The 13,656-nt window shown below is 33.1% G+C and overlaps 1 protein-coding gene across 1 annotated transcript in view; it reads right to left on the bottom strand.

Moving 5' to 3' along the window:
• LOC133529456 (uncharacterized) overlaps positions 1–9,876 on the bottom strand; it is a 45,107-nt gene extending 35,231 nt beyond the window's left edge. Inside the window, exon 1 of the mRNA XM_061867167.1 lies at positions 9,349–9,876. The gene's annotated coding sequence lies outside the window, so the exon portion shown is untranslated. The remainder of the gene's footprint in view (positions 1–9,348) is intronic.
• Positions 9,877–13,656: the final 3,780 nt, after the last annotated feature.

The following is a 13,656-nucleotide window of genomic DNA, read 5'->3' as shown; positions in this document are numbered from 1 at the left end:
ATTTTTTGGCCACCATGTAGATCCCAATGATCCTTTTAGATCTTTAATTACTTAATTAAAATTAAATTTTATAACTGACATAAAACTTAAAAGCTAAACCTAAAAATAAATAAACTAATCTTAAAATAATCTACTAAAAACTATCCCCTGCGGCATGGTGCCGTAGATGCTGGCAGCATTTCCTCGCTGTATCGCAATACTAATTCTTTGTGCGAAGAAGCTGCCAGCTCTACGATCACCAGTAGCGTCTGCTATTCTTTTTGACAAATACTTAAATAGAGTAATTTTAAATTCTTTTATTTACGCCATTAAACTGGGTCTAATGTCTCCAGCCTGGTCTGACAACATCTTTAGAAATACCCACCCTAAATTAATCTACCTTTATTTTCGCTTTTTAAATATATTTAATTATTTTCTATATATTGAAAACAGAATTGAATAACATGTTAACTAGAATTTTCCTCAATAAGGATTTTATATCAGATTACCTGTAGAATTCCAATAATAATCTATTTTTGGACATGACCTTTTACAGTCTTATCTAAGGGTTCTTAAGTTATTTCGTTAGGAATGAAATACGAGCCACTGGAAAAACATTGACTCAGCTAAGTAAGAAATAACAAAAGACATTCTTTTCACGATGAGTAAAATAAACAAAAACTTTAATCTATGTTCGACAAAAAACAGACAACGCATCTTTATCACCGAAGCCGCCAGCTGGCGGCTTCCTCCCGCAACATATCAGCATTGCGATACAACGAAGAAATGCCGCCAGCATCCTTGGTACAATGCCTCAAGGGCCTATTTTAGATATAAGCTAGTAATTAATTTAGTTTAGTATTTGTACAATTAATATAGTACTTCTGTATTATATCTATTATGCAAATAAAGGACATCTTATTTTGTTTTGTGTCTTGGCAAAATTCTAGATAAAAAAATTACTAAGAAATGTACAGGAGAAACGTAAGTAGGAAAGCATATACATACATCAGTGATGAGTAGGTACTCGGGAGTCGGGTAACATTAGATAGGAGTTTTTCACTATAAGTATAATAACGTAGAGTAGTTCAATATTGTGTTATTCACACTTTTAAAATATGTAGTGATAACAGATGACGAGGAATTGGTATTGGATATGGTCACACCACTTTAGCGCGGCAAGGACTGACAGATGAGCAATGGCGGCGTCGTAGTGTTTCCAAAGTTATGTTTGTTTTTAACTGACTTCAATTTCATAGAAGGAAGAGGTTCTGTATTCGGTTGTGGCTATTTTTTTTTTAATTATAGTACATTGTGCAACGACCCCAGGTAAGTGAAATTTTGGATACGAGGGTGGTACTGGAGATACTGGATGGAATTAAAGACCCGAGTTTGCAATATTCTTACCTCCGGAGTTACACACAATGTTTTTTATCACACTTGGGAAGAAAAAACTAAATTTTAAGGGAAATAATTCTTAAATACAGTGACATATCAAACATTCGTTCGCCATATTGTAATTTTTTGACAGGTTAGCCTAGCCACATTCTGTTAAATTAATCGAATTAAATAATTTAAAAAATAAACAAAAATATTAAATTATAAACTTCATTATTTTAAAAGTAAACCCACATGGTTCATATGATTAGTGACAGAATAAAAAAGAGCTATAGGGAGTTATATTTTATTTTTCATATCCTTTCCCGCGGGAACAATATAGGCCTTGAAATAAGATCTTTTTCGAGCAAGGGTGATGAAATGTCCTATTTTAATGATGATTAGTGTATTTAGTTTAACAGTAGGTAACAAATGTTTTATAATATCAGTTATAATTTAAGATAATTACTTAATAATTTAAATTATGTACATTGGACCTATTCAAAATTAAAATAAACATTGAAAATGAGTATAAAAAATTACAAATTACAATTACAATGTGAACAGATTTACGAAATTATTAGAATAAAAATTCGTAGTACATATCCTATTTAGAAAATAATTACAAATAAAAACGTTAAAATTAATTATATATAAAATAATATTTAATCTATAAACTATAAAACTAAATCTAAAATAATCCCCCCTGGATCGTACCTGACTCAAAGGTCCCCATAGGTAACAAATTGTATTCACGTCTGATAAAGAGTACTTGAACGAATTAGTAGGTACAGTACCGTGTTTGATACTAACAAAGAATGTGAGTTCCCATACTTTCTACCGTCATGGAGGGTGGTCAAATCGAGCATTGTCAACTGACCTTCATTCAAAGTAAGTTTTCCATAAAATAATTACGCTGTGTACTACTGTACAGTTTTAGGAAGTTCCTTACGTAGATCAAATATTTTAATAATTTTTGCGCTTTCAATAGAATGTATGTGTTGTACATTGTATGGTTTTTAGCAGTGTCATAATTTTATTAACAGTACATATGGTGCTACTTTCCCGCACGCGTGCGGGAATGAGCCCTTTCCGTGCATATGTCGAAACTTTAAAGAGCCATATGTACTGTAAAACGTTGTACGATACACGTGCGAATAGGTAATTCGCAACTCAGGTCGATTTAAAGCACGCGGTCGTGTTTTAATTTATCACCACTCGTTGCGAATTTCCTATTTTCTGCGCTTGTGACGTAAATAACTATTTCATCACACTTGCTCGTAAACGGTGTTATTGTATGCCAGCATACTGAGATGAAATGAGCTACATCATGCCCACGGGCATTTTTAAATGTTATTAAAGCCATGGGCATATTGGGCATACCTGTTTTTTTCAAGTAGGTATAAATGAGTTTTACTTTTAAAATACTGTCGTTTATTTTTTTGTGTATGTTTATTAATATTTAATTTTTTTAATTTAATAGCCGTTTAAAATATTTTTACACAATTTTCAATCGTGGCTGAATGCCTAAGAACCTGTCAAAATGACAATATGGCGGACGAATGTCTGAAATGTCACCGTAATTTAAGAAATATAAACTTAAATATACATCATGACTTAAATGTCTCTCCAACATCACTATATTAAATAATACAAAACTACAGCATTAGCACGCAAATTGCAAAAAATCTACGCAAGATTCCTCAAGTCATCAAATCACAATGTTGTCAACCCAATCTAAAATCAACCGTAAGTTATTAACATTAAGGTTAAAATTGGCGTGTCGTGAGTAAACGCCCTGACGTAAAGGTAGCGGTACCGGCGTGTGATGTCACGGGGTCGATGACCTTGCACCTGATCTTGGTCATAGTAGACAGGTTTGGTGCAGTCGGAATATGTATTATGATTTGAATGACGACCTGTCTGGCTTAGTGGATAGTGACCCTGCCTATGAAGCCGATGGTCCCGGGTTCAAATCCTGGTAAGGGCACTTTATTCGTGTGATGAGCATGGATATTTCATATTTGTTCCTGAGTCATGGGTGTTTTCTATGTATTTAAGTATTTATATATTATATAAATATATCGTTGTCTAAGTACCCTCAACACAAGCCTTGTTGAGCTTACTGTGGTCAATTTGTGTAATAATGTGCTATAAAATTTATTTATTTATTTTATTTGATAATAAGAATATAAGTTAGTCGGTAAGAGGTAAGAGGCCGTTCTTATTGTTGCTAGTCAGAATATTTTATTAATATACCTCTACAATATTTAGAGATAATTATTTTCAACCGGTTAACTTTTTCTTGGCAACGTGTCTTACAAGATACATAATTTTAATATTACATTATATTTTTGCTATATCAGGTGTAAGCGAGACTTAGCTTGGCCCTACGATTCATCGACCACATACGCGCCAATAGAATTTCATCTTTAGTATTCCGATTTAAGTTACAAATTAGATTGCACTTTCGGAAAATGAGACTTGCCTTCAAATCAATCATCCAAGCTGGTTTAATTGGAAAATATTTCTTTATTTGGGAAATCCTTGTAGATTAGCGCGGCCTGGAAAAGGGTTAAAATGTTTTGTTTAAAATATCTACATATTGATTGAAATTAGGACAAACAGATTCCTTTAATTCAACTATACTGCCATAAGAATGCTTGGAGATAATCGATATAAATAAATGCGTTGTTCAGATTCTGCCCATCGCGTTACGGACAGCTGCAGTTGAGTAATAATATTAACGAATTCAAGAGAAAAGACTCGGAATCATGTTTCTTAACGTGTATGTGCTATGTGCTAATGCTCAACAGTTTAAAAACATTTTTACTGCCTTCAACTCTAATCCGCAGTAATAGGGGATAAAAGGTGTTTGTTATTTTATTAGAATTAGCCTGCGAAATACTGGAACGTTTAACTTATGTTTTTTTCTAGACTTTTTCGATTTTCTTGTCTGATTTGGAATCTATAGCAAATAACTGGGATAATAATCAAAATGTATTCCTCAGTTCAGTTGAAAAAGCCGATTAGTCAGAAAAGCCAAGACTTAAATCGTGACTTCCTACTACTGATCGTGCCCAGAATGCCTAGAACCTACTGTAGTAACTCTGTGTGCTGCCAACCTTACATACCGGCACGCATCTATAGGAGTCGCGTTTTGTATGCAAATCTAGTTATGATTATTATATTAAAGCAAGTACTCGAATTATACTACTACTGGTACTTGGTACCAGAGGGTCTACCGCGAAAATCTAAATTTCGTTATCTGCCTCTCGCTCTTGCATATTCGAGCAATAGAAATACAAATACAAATAACGAATTTTCGATTTTTGCGGTAGGGCTTCCAGTACCAAGTGGTACGTATTTGACTGTCCCTATCACTCTACTGTCGTAAGTCGTAACACTAGGTAAACTGGGTATATGCTGCCAATTTTAGGTATCTACAGTCGCCATATCTGAACTCGCCTCTCTATTGTCAAGGCGTTAGAGTGCGTGTTCAGATATTTTTGAGCTAATCAACCGCTCCGATATATCTGATGGCAACTGTAGATACCGAGAGGCCAATTCAAACTTACTAAACTTAGATACACTTTGAAATCTGAGGGCCTACCGCGAACCACGTTCGACGTGTTGCCTCCCTGTCACACTTACGTACGAATGTACAAGTGTGACAGAGAGTGTACTACATACCTATAGTCTGTATCTTTAGGTATTTAAAAGAATGATAACAAATCGGTGTACCCTTGTTTTGACAACGATTCAACTAAACTTTAGTACTATTAATTAATATTGTTTGGCGTTATTTTATTACAACTACTGTTTATTCAAATTTATCTTACTACGTAGAAATACTATTTAACGAATATTACTTACTTAATCGCTAATTTGTTTTAAATTATCATAATTGGCACAACTGCTGCAATCTAAATTAAATAGGGATATAAGAATGGGGATGATTGAATTAATTAATATTAACTTAGTTTTTAATTTTCTATTACTTCGCCGTAGTAAAGAATCTAAAACGATATCGAATATTTAGCCATTTGAAGGTATGAAAAGATTACACGATTAAATGAAACAGGTTAAAGCCAGAATGATGAAGGAACAGATCCATGTAGTTTTCTATTTGGTTAACTGATAAATGTTTCAAGTACCCGAAAATGTGAAAAACACATATTGTTTACATTTATTTAACTACCGTAAAACTACCCAACTCTAGTCCAATACTGCAACTATGGTCCACAAGTTCAAAAGGAAATTAAGTATCTATACCAATGTTCCTTGTGGTTTACTCCTAGTTTTACCTTCCATTTATAAACATACTTTGCCTTAGAACTACAAAAATATAGTAAAATACACACCTGAACGAGAAAAATTGAGTTTATTTGTGGACCATAGTTGGGAGCTTTGGACTATAGTTCGGTGGTTTTACGGTACCTAAAGATACAGATTACTCATAAGATGTATGGCTTATAAAATAAATAAGATTAAAAAAAGATACAGACTATAGTAACAGAATATTTTGTTACTGTTATCCAAATATTTCTTTCAGTGCTTTGCTAAAGTGTTATTAGAAGTGAAGATAATTATTGTATAAAAAATATTATTGAGGCTTGAAGATGAAAATCAAAATCAGTACCCCTAGTGTAAATAAATTCGATTTCGAAACGTGACGTACGCGTTTGCGTTTAGTCTCATTTTGTATGTGATTAAGAGCGCGCCAAGCGGGACGTTTTGGAAACTCAAAATCCTATACAAAATGAGACTTAACGCAAACGCGTTCGTCACGTTATGATGTCGATTAAATTTACACTAGAGGTACAGATAGTCGGTTACAGTAGTTTGCGTACAAAGTCAATGTCACTTTCGATTTAAACGATTATTTGACAAGATTAAAATATAAATACCTATGACAAAGAATGCCCTTGCCCACTTATTTAAATTTGTCTCCGCTAAGTAAACGAATCCACTTATGAAATATGGATACGTAATTATTTGACACAACTGAGCAAACATACGTACATGTTGTTGCCAATTATTATGGAATTGATGTATGGATATTAAGTTAAGAATGAATTAAAAGATCTGGTATATCTACTTATGTAGAAGAGTTAGTATGAAATGAAATGAAACGTAAAGGTCCGAGGGGCCCGAGGCTCTGAGCTCTGGGTTACAGTGAAAATCAAAGTTCGCAAATTGCGGGCTTCTTTTTCTGTCACTCTAATTACGCCTTCATTGAGTAAAAGAAAAAGATCCCCGCAATTTGCGAATTTCAATTTTCGCGGTAGGCCCTCAGAGGGTCTACTTGAAATATCGTAAAACGAAATTTCGTTACCTGCCCCTCTGTCGTTTAATTGCATATTCGAGCGATTAGAGAGTCCGATAAAAAAAACGATGTTCTAGAGTACTTTGCAAACTCGATGGGTACGTTGACAAGTTTGTGTCAGTTCACTACAATTTTGCGAGATTTTGAGTTATTAGATTGTAAATCATATGGAGATGACGTCTGTCACCCTATCCATCGAGTTTTAAAAGTACTATAGCACTCAGGATAAAGACGATATTCAAAACACGAAACCCAAATAGTATTGTTGCTCATTATTTTTGTATTAAGTAGAAATGTCTGCAAACGGTAGGTACCACAATGCTTATTAATTAAGCGAATAAGTTAAAAAACTGTCTCGCCTGAGGGAGTGAGTTATTCCACTTTTTCCTTATTTCTAATTTAGAAATGCTTAGAAATTCTAAGCAGTATATTTATTGTTATAAAGATGTGATATGTAAGAAAATAAGTATTCAAACATCTGTAATTGTACCTAACAAACAAGAGATATCTACTTAACTTCGTGCCGCCCAATGTCAATAGGGTTGTTTCCATCTACAAATCTTAGGGCAGAATTGTATCCCAATAAATCCTTTTGGCTTATAAGAACATGTTAAACTACTTTTAGGGGACCTGTAATGACCATATTTTTGTAAATATTGAATTCAAAATATCTTTTGGCACACGTCACGTGACCAAACTCGAAACGTCATTGAAGATTCTGATGACGTCACAACTCTCGGATTGACACTGTTGACAGTTAGGCGGTAAACAACAAATGACAAATGTCAGTTGACAGTTTGTATCTTCTACATGTGTAAAACGTCATTGAAGATTCTGATGACGTCACAACTCTCGGATTGACACTGTTGACAGTTAGGCGGTAAACAACAAATGACAAATGTCAGTTGACAGTTTGTATCTTCTACATGTGTAAAACGTCATTGAAGATTCTGATGACGTCACAACTCTCGGATTGACACTGTTGACAGTTAGGCGGTAAACAACAAATGACAAATGTCAGTTGACAGTTTGTATCTTCTACGTGTGTATGTAGTTATGTGTCAAACCGTAAGCTGTGACGTCACACAATTTTCAAAGAGCGTTTTGGGCGCCAAAGCATATGTCAAAATATATTTTGTTAATTTAACATATTTAAAGCCGTTTTTGGTATAAAAGTTGAATTTTAGGGCAACTTTTAGTTAATATAGAACATAATACAAGCGTTTCAAAAAATTGGAAACAACCCTATTACAAAAATACCTACAATCTGTTTCAAGTTTCAACGAAATTTCAACTTTCATAAAAACAAAGTAGCATTATGACTTCTAAATTATATTTAAACAGAAAAGGAAACAATATATTATATATAAAATTATGATAACACAACTAAAACTAAACCTAAAACATAAGTAGCATTATTGTTTGTCTCATAAATTTTTTCGATCAATGAAATTACTTAGACCTAATTTTGGACTTCAGAGTTTTTAAATTCCTTGTTAATTATGGATTAATTATAATATTTACTTGGAGAATTTAACAACTGGAACTTGAAAATTCTCGAAAAAATCAAATCGTTTTTTTCAGGACGTTTTGATATTTTAGTTTTTTCCGCATTTTCAAGTTTTTTTGGGAATTATTGCTAGCATTTGGATAAAAAAAATGCACGACTAAGTAAGTGTAGCCTCCTAAACTTAGGATTAAATAAGAAACCCTAGCACGTCAAATGCATGGCTAATTGTACGTAACGTACAAATAGCCATGTCTGATATAAACGTCAGTCCATCCAATACGTATGACCATTGGCCGAGGTTTTCGACAGAGGGGTCAAGGTCCTAAAGGCGACTCCAGTTGTTAAATCCTCCAAGAGTTCCAAGACTATTTAGGTAGCTAGGTTTATTCTTCGAGATAGCGTGTATTACACGGCTTAAAATAGCTAAATGTAAAATGAAAGAAAATGTTATTATGCTAAAATATTATTGTGAACGACACAGCAACAAATAACCGGTAACTAAACCTACTGTATATAAATTGAATATAAAATTGCAATGTAAACGATAGGTCATCAAATTTTATGGTACTTATTTGAAAATAATATGTTACCCTGCCCGTTGTTACCTACTCATTTAAGTCCTGTCTTTGTAATATGAACTTTTCTTTAGTAGTACACAATAAATAATAAAAGTAATAATTATTGTTTCAAATTTGTAAGGGCAAAGATTTTTTTTATACCATATCGGTGGCAAATAAGCATACGGTCCGCCTGATGGTAAGCAGTCACCGTAGCCTATGGACGCCTGCAACTCCATTTCCGTACCATAAAAATGTTCCAAGTTTCATAAACATCAAGTTTGAAAATAAAGCATCCCTCTAAGTAAAATATCTATAAACAAATACGAGGTTGTAATTTGTAATTATATAGTTTAGCTAGGGTCGCTTGTCACTGGAGCAGAGACAGAAAAAACATATCTACCTACTTACTGTCTTTTTCTTAGGCTAGTATTTAGTATGACCAAAAAAAAAGGATGAATACGTACGTTACTACGTAGGATGTTTTTTCTACCGCCATTGACAAATAGATTTGCCAGACTATACTTTATTAATCCGGGAGACGGAAAATAATAATTCTTAAATTAAAAAAAAACTGTCAAAACAAAATAACTCACCTTCAAATTCTCTTTTGTTTTAAAAATTATCGATGTAATCTTGAATAGCTCGTCCAGCTAACACAACAACAATGCTACTGTCGATAATTATTAGGAACGTACTATCTCTTATAATAATTATCACAATTTACGATAAAACGCCACTAAAATTGCATGACTCAACGAACACCGGTAGGAATTGCAACACGTACTCACTGCTTACTCGTTAAAAATAAAGTGTTGCCATAATAAAAATAACACACAAAACACTGGCAGGTTATAAACTGAAATAGTAAAGGAACGATAAATTCGAAATTTGAATTTTTCGAATGCGAACGTCGGCATCGGCCGGTCTTCCTTTTTCGTCTAAGGCCGCTATAGTTGTCTCAGTCTCACTTGTGACACGCTCGTTTTCTACCCAATGATATTCTAAACCCTTACGAAGTCAACAGAAGCAAAACCAGTATACGCACGGTTTTATATTACATTATATTTATTATAGATCGCGAGATCAAAGTCGAGTGCGCGTGATCATGTGCGCGAGCGGTTAAGAATACACAGTTGAAAATCCTCTTACAAGAAAATAAAAAGTACCGTTGGATCTCCCGTCTCTGTCTTACGCCACTGAGTGACTCAGTACAGTTATGCGCGACAGAGAAAGAAATATCATTATCGCTTAGGTGTAAATTCTGACAGTCAATGACCGAAGGCTTCGAAGGATCAAAATAAGAAAACGAAATGTTCTGTTATGATTTACAAAGTCCTTTGACCTTATAGTGGAAGAATTTGAAACACCTAAGTAACCACTTCCGTGTTTTGTTTACCACATATCTGTGTTTCTTTACACGAATTCCATAAATATGTTTTAGGAACTCGTATTCTTTTTCTGATGAAAATTTGTGCGCATATTTTTATGATTTGCAAGTTTGTCAAAACAAAACTTTAGGTTTTCGGTAACGTCTTTACTTTATTTACTTTTAACCTTTGTGTTGCATTCAGTTTTAATAAAAACAATAAACATCTAATACTTACTGCTGTTTTTCAAAAAACCGTTTTAACCCTTAACTGCATAGTGATGTGCATACATCTAGCTAGTCATTATGCTAGTGATGTGTGTAGACTGCATAGCCTACATAACAAAAAATATAAAATTTTATGCATAATTAGATAAAATTGATTTATTCCTGTATAATTATTTTGATTGTAAATTAATACACAATCAGATGTTTTATTCAAATTAGCACAGTATTTTAGTTTAAAAAAATACATTAGTGTTAAGACGAAATGGCAGAAAGTTTGGAAAAATCTGGAAAAGTTGGTGATTTTTAGTATGTGATTTAGGTGGTTTTTTCCGGGGTTTGCAATTATTTTATATTTAAAACCTTTATCATAGGTATATCAGTTAATCACAAATTACCTTTATGATAGTTGTAAGATTTTACATATATCTCCTACTGAAATTTATATATTTACATAAATATGATTTAGCCTATGTAAATTCTAACACCGATTTAGCAGTGAAAATCGATGTTTAATATTTTTTATTATGTTTCCCAGAATCAGTAAACAATTATGTAACACATATATTAATTTCAGGCAAAAGGAAAAAAAGCATGCGTTTAAGGGTTAATTTCAGGCCTATAGGCTGCGAAGTGTAGTTTACCAGCTGTACAACTACTTTGTGAATTTGCAATAAAATATTGAGTATTGAGTATTAAATTTTGTAAATGCAAACTACGACTAATACTTTTTTCTTATAAAAAGGAAATAAAATAATATATGTACGTTCTAATTTCAAGTTTTGTTTAGTTTTTATTAATATCATAAATATTTCGGAACGCATCCTCAAAATTGTTTCGTTCGACACATTTGTCATCCTTTTCATTAACATCATTTTTATTAGGGTTCTGTCTGTCTGTCTGTCTGTCTGTCCGAGGCTTTGCTCCGTGGTCGTTAGTGCTAGAAAGCTGAAATTTGGCATGGATACATAAATCAATAAAGCCGATAAAGTCGTACAATAAAATCATAAAAAATATTTTTTTTAGGGTGAAAAAACGTAAAGTGGGGGTGAATTATTTTTTTCGCTCTAACCCTAGAGTGTGGGGTATCGTTGGAAAGGTCTTTCAAAACTAATAGGGGTTTTCAGGAAACATTTTTTGATAAAGTGAATATATTAGGAGATAATCGCTCCGAAAGAAAAAAAAAATGTGTCTCCCCCTCTAACTTTTGAACCATAGGTCCAAAAAATATGAAAAAATCGTGGAAGTAGAGCTTAAGAAAGACATTAAATGAAAACTATAGCGAACATGATCAGTTTAGCTGTTTTTGAGTTATCGCAAAAAGTTTTCCCTTCATAGTAAAAAAACTTATACTTTAATTAGGTACTGATTATGCAAATTTGCTTATTTGTTTAACTCGGGTGAAAGGTACCGTTTCATCCCTTGGTTAACAATTTACTATACTTTAAGCTCCAGTTTAGCTTATTGTGACGGAAAAGTAACTACGAAACCCTACACTGAGCGTGGCCCGACATGCTCTTGGCCGGTTTTATCATATATATATATCTCGTTCGGGGAAAGTTTGGGGCATGCGCTTTGGAGACAAGATTTTGAAATTGGAATAAAAACGAAAAGAAGAAAATGTCAGAGAGACTTGATTTTGCCGTTGATTTGTGAACACGGAAATTTATTTGACAAGAAAGATTTTGTATTTTATAGTGTAGGGCCTTTATTTTATCTATTTTATTTTTAGTTTCCATCTGTTTTCATCAAGGGTGTTGAATGTCCGAGGCGCCAACAAAAGTATTAGCGGCACCTGAACCAGCGCATTGTATTTACGAAGGTCTAAAAAAAAGGCAACTGAACTTTAAAAAGCTAGTTTAATTTTTAAAATATTATTTTGGGTGACATTTTATTCTAATTTTGTAATTTAGTAGGTTTTTAGTTTTAAAATATATAATGTTTACATGGTAGTATGGGTGTTTGTTACATGAGGAAACCGAAAGATTTTAACACGGACTTTTGAAGCCAAAAGAAGGATTTTTTTATAAGTGTTTTAATTAAATTACGCCAAAAAAAACTATTTATTTTTCTAATTTTTTGAATGTATTTGTACATAAAAAAATAATGTTATAGTAAAACTGGCACTGATAATGCTTTTAACAATTTTTTTTGTAAAACCAAATTTTTGCAAAGGTTACTTGTCACTTTTTGACATCTATCAATAAGGATATTTAGACTACGCCCCATAATGGCATCATCGCCATCAAAAAGGTGTTTTCCACTAAGTTACAATAACCTGTTTTTTTTATTGCTATTAACTCTGAAACTAGGCGATATCCAGAAAAGTTTATATGACATTTTAGTCTCTAAATGTGATCAGGAATACACTGTTATAATCTTTCAGTTTCCTCATGTTACACCGTGTATATAAAATGTAAAAAAAAACCATTCTTAGTCATTTAAAAACGTACGCCTGAAACAGAATAATAGCAACAAATCTTTTAAGAACTTAATTGCCTCAACTTCTCTAGCTTTTATTTAACTTGCCCTGTTAATTATGTATGTTTGTTTGTTAGTTAGTGTGGGTTAAATCTTGAAAGCTAAATTTGACCCACTTCCCGATTTCCCATTGAGCTGATATTTGGCATGATATGTGGCATAGGTAGGTTTTGGGATTATACTGAGCAACTTTTGGTATGGGACCAACCCAGACAACGCGCAAAAATGTTTTACCCTCCCATAGAAAATGGACCAGCTAAAATGTATGAAACAGAAAAACTTTTTCGGGATTTAGGGGTTGGTCCCATAGTAAAAGTTGCTCAGTATATGCCCAAAACCTGCCTGGCAACTGGAATGCACATATTTAAATTAAATCGGATGGCAATGCAATATTATGAGACAGGAGGTGGCCATGGAAGCTCAGTTAATAAAACAACGTATACTAATTGTGGTTGGGGTTGAAGCATTTGGAATGAAAAGGAGTCAGCGATAAAAGCTTGTACCTACCTACCAAAAATGTAATTTTTGCCAAAAACTTATTGAATGTACTGGTGGTTTCATTTCTCATTTTAAGGTTCGTATTAACAACATGCCTTTAAAATTATCATCAGCCAGGAAAAATACTCAAAACAACATGAATTCGAATCCAAGTTCTATCGTTCAGCCATGACTTGGTTTGTTTGTCAATCATGTCAATGACTTTAAAATTAAACTACGCGCAGGTATATAATAAAACTTATTAGCGATTTATTAATTTGGACTTATTTTGCCACAGAGTACTTAATTATATATATTTAAATTGTTTTTTTTTAACGCGAGTCATTTTTTA

This window comes from Cydia pomonella, chromosome 21 (assembly GCF_033807575.1).
Source record: "Cydia pomonella isolate Wapato2018A chromosome 21, ilCydPomo1, whole genome shotgun sequence".
In the NCBI taxonomy this organism is placed as follows: Eukaryota; Metazoa; Arthropoda; class Insecta; order Lepidoptera; family Tortricidae; genus Cydia; species Cydia pomonella.
The sequence above is the reverse complement of the archived record's forward strand: the minus strand, read 5'-3'. Positions and strand labels throughout refer to the sequence as shown.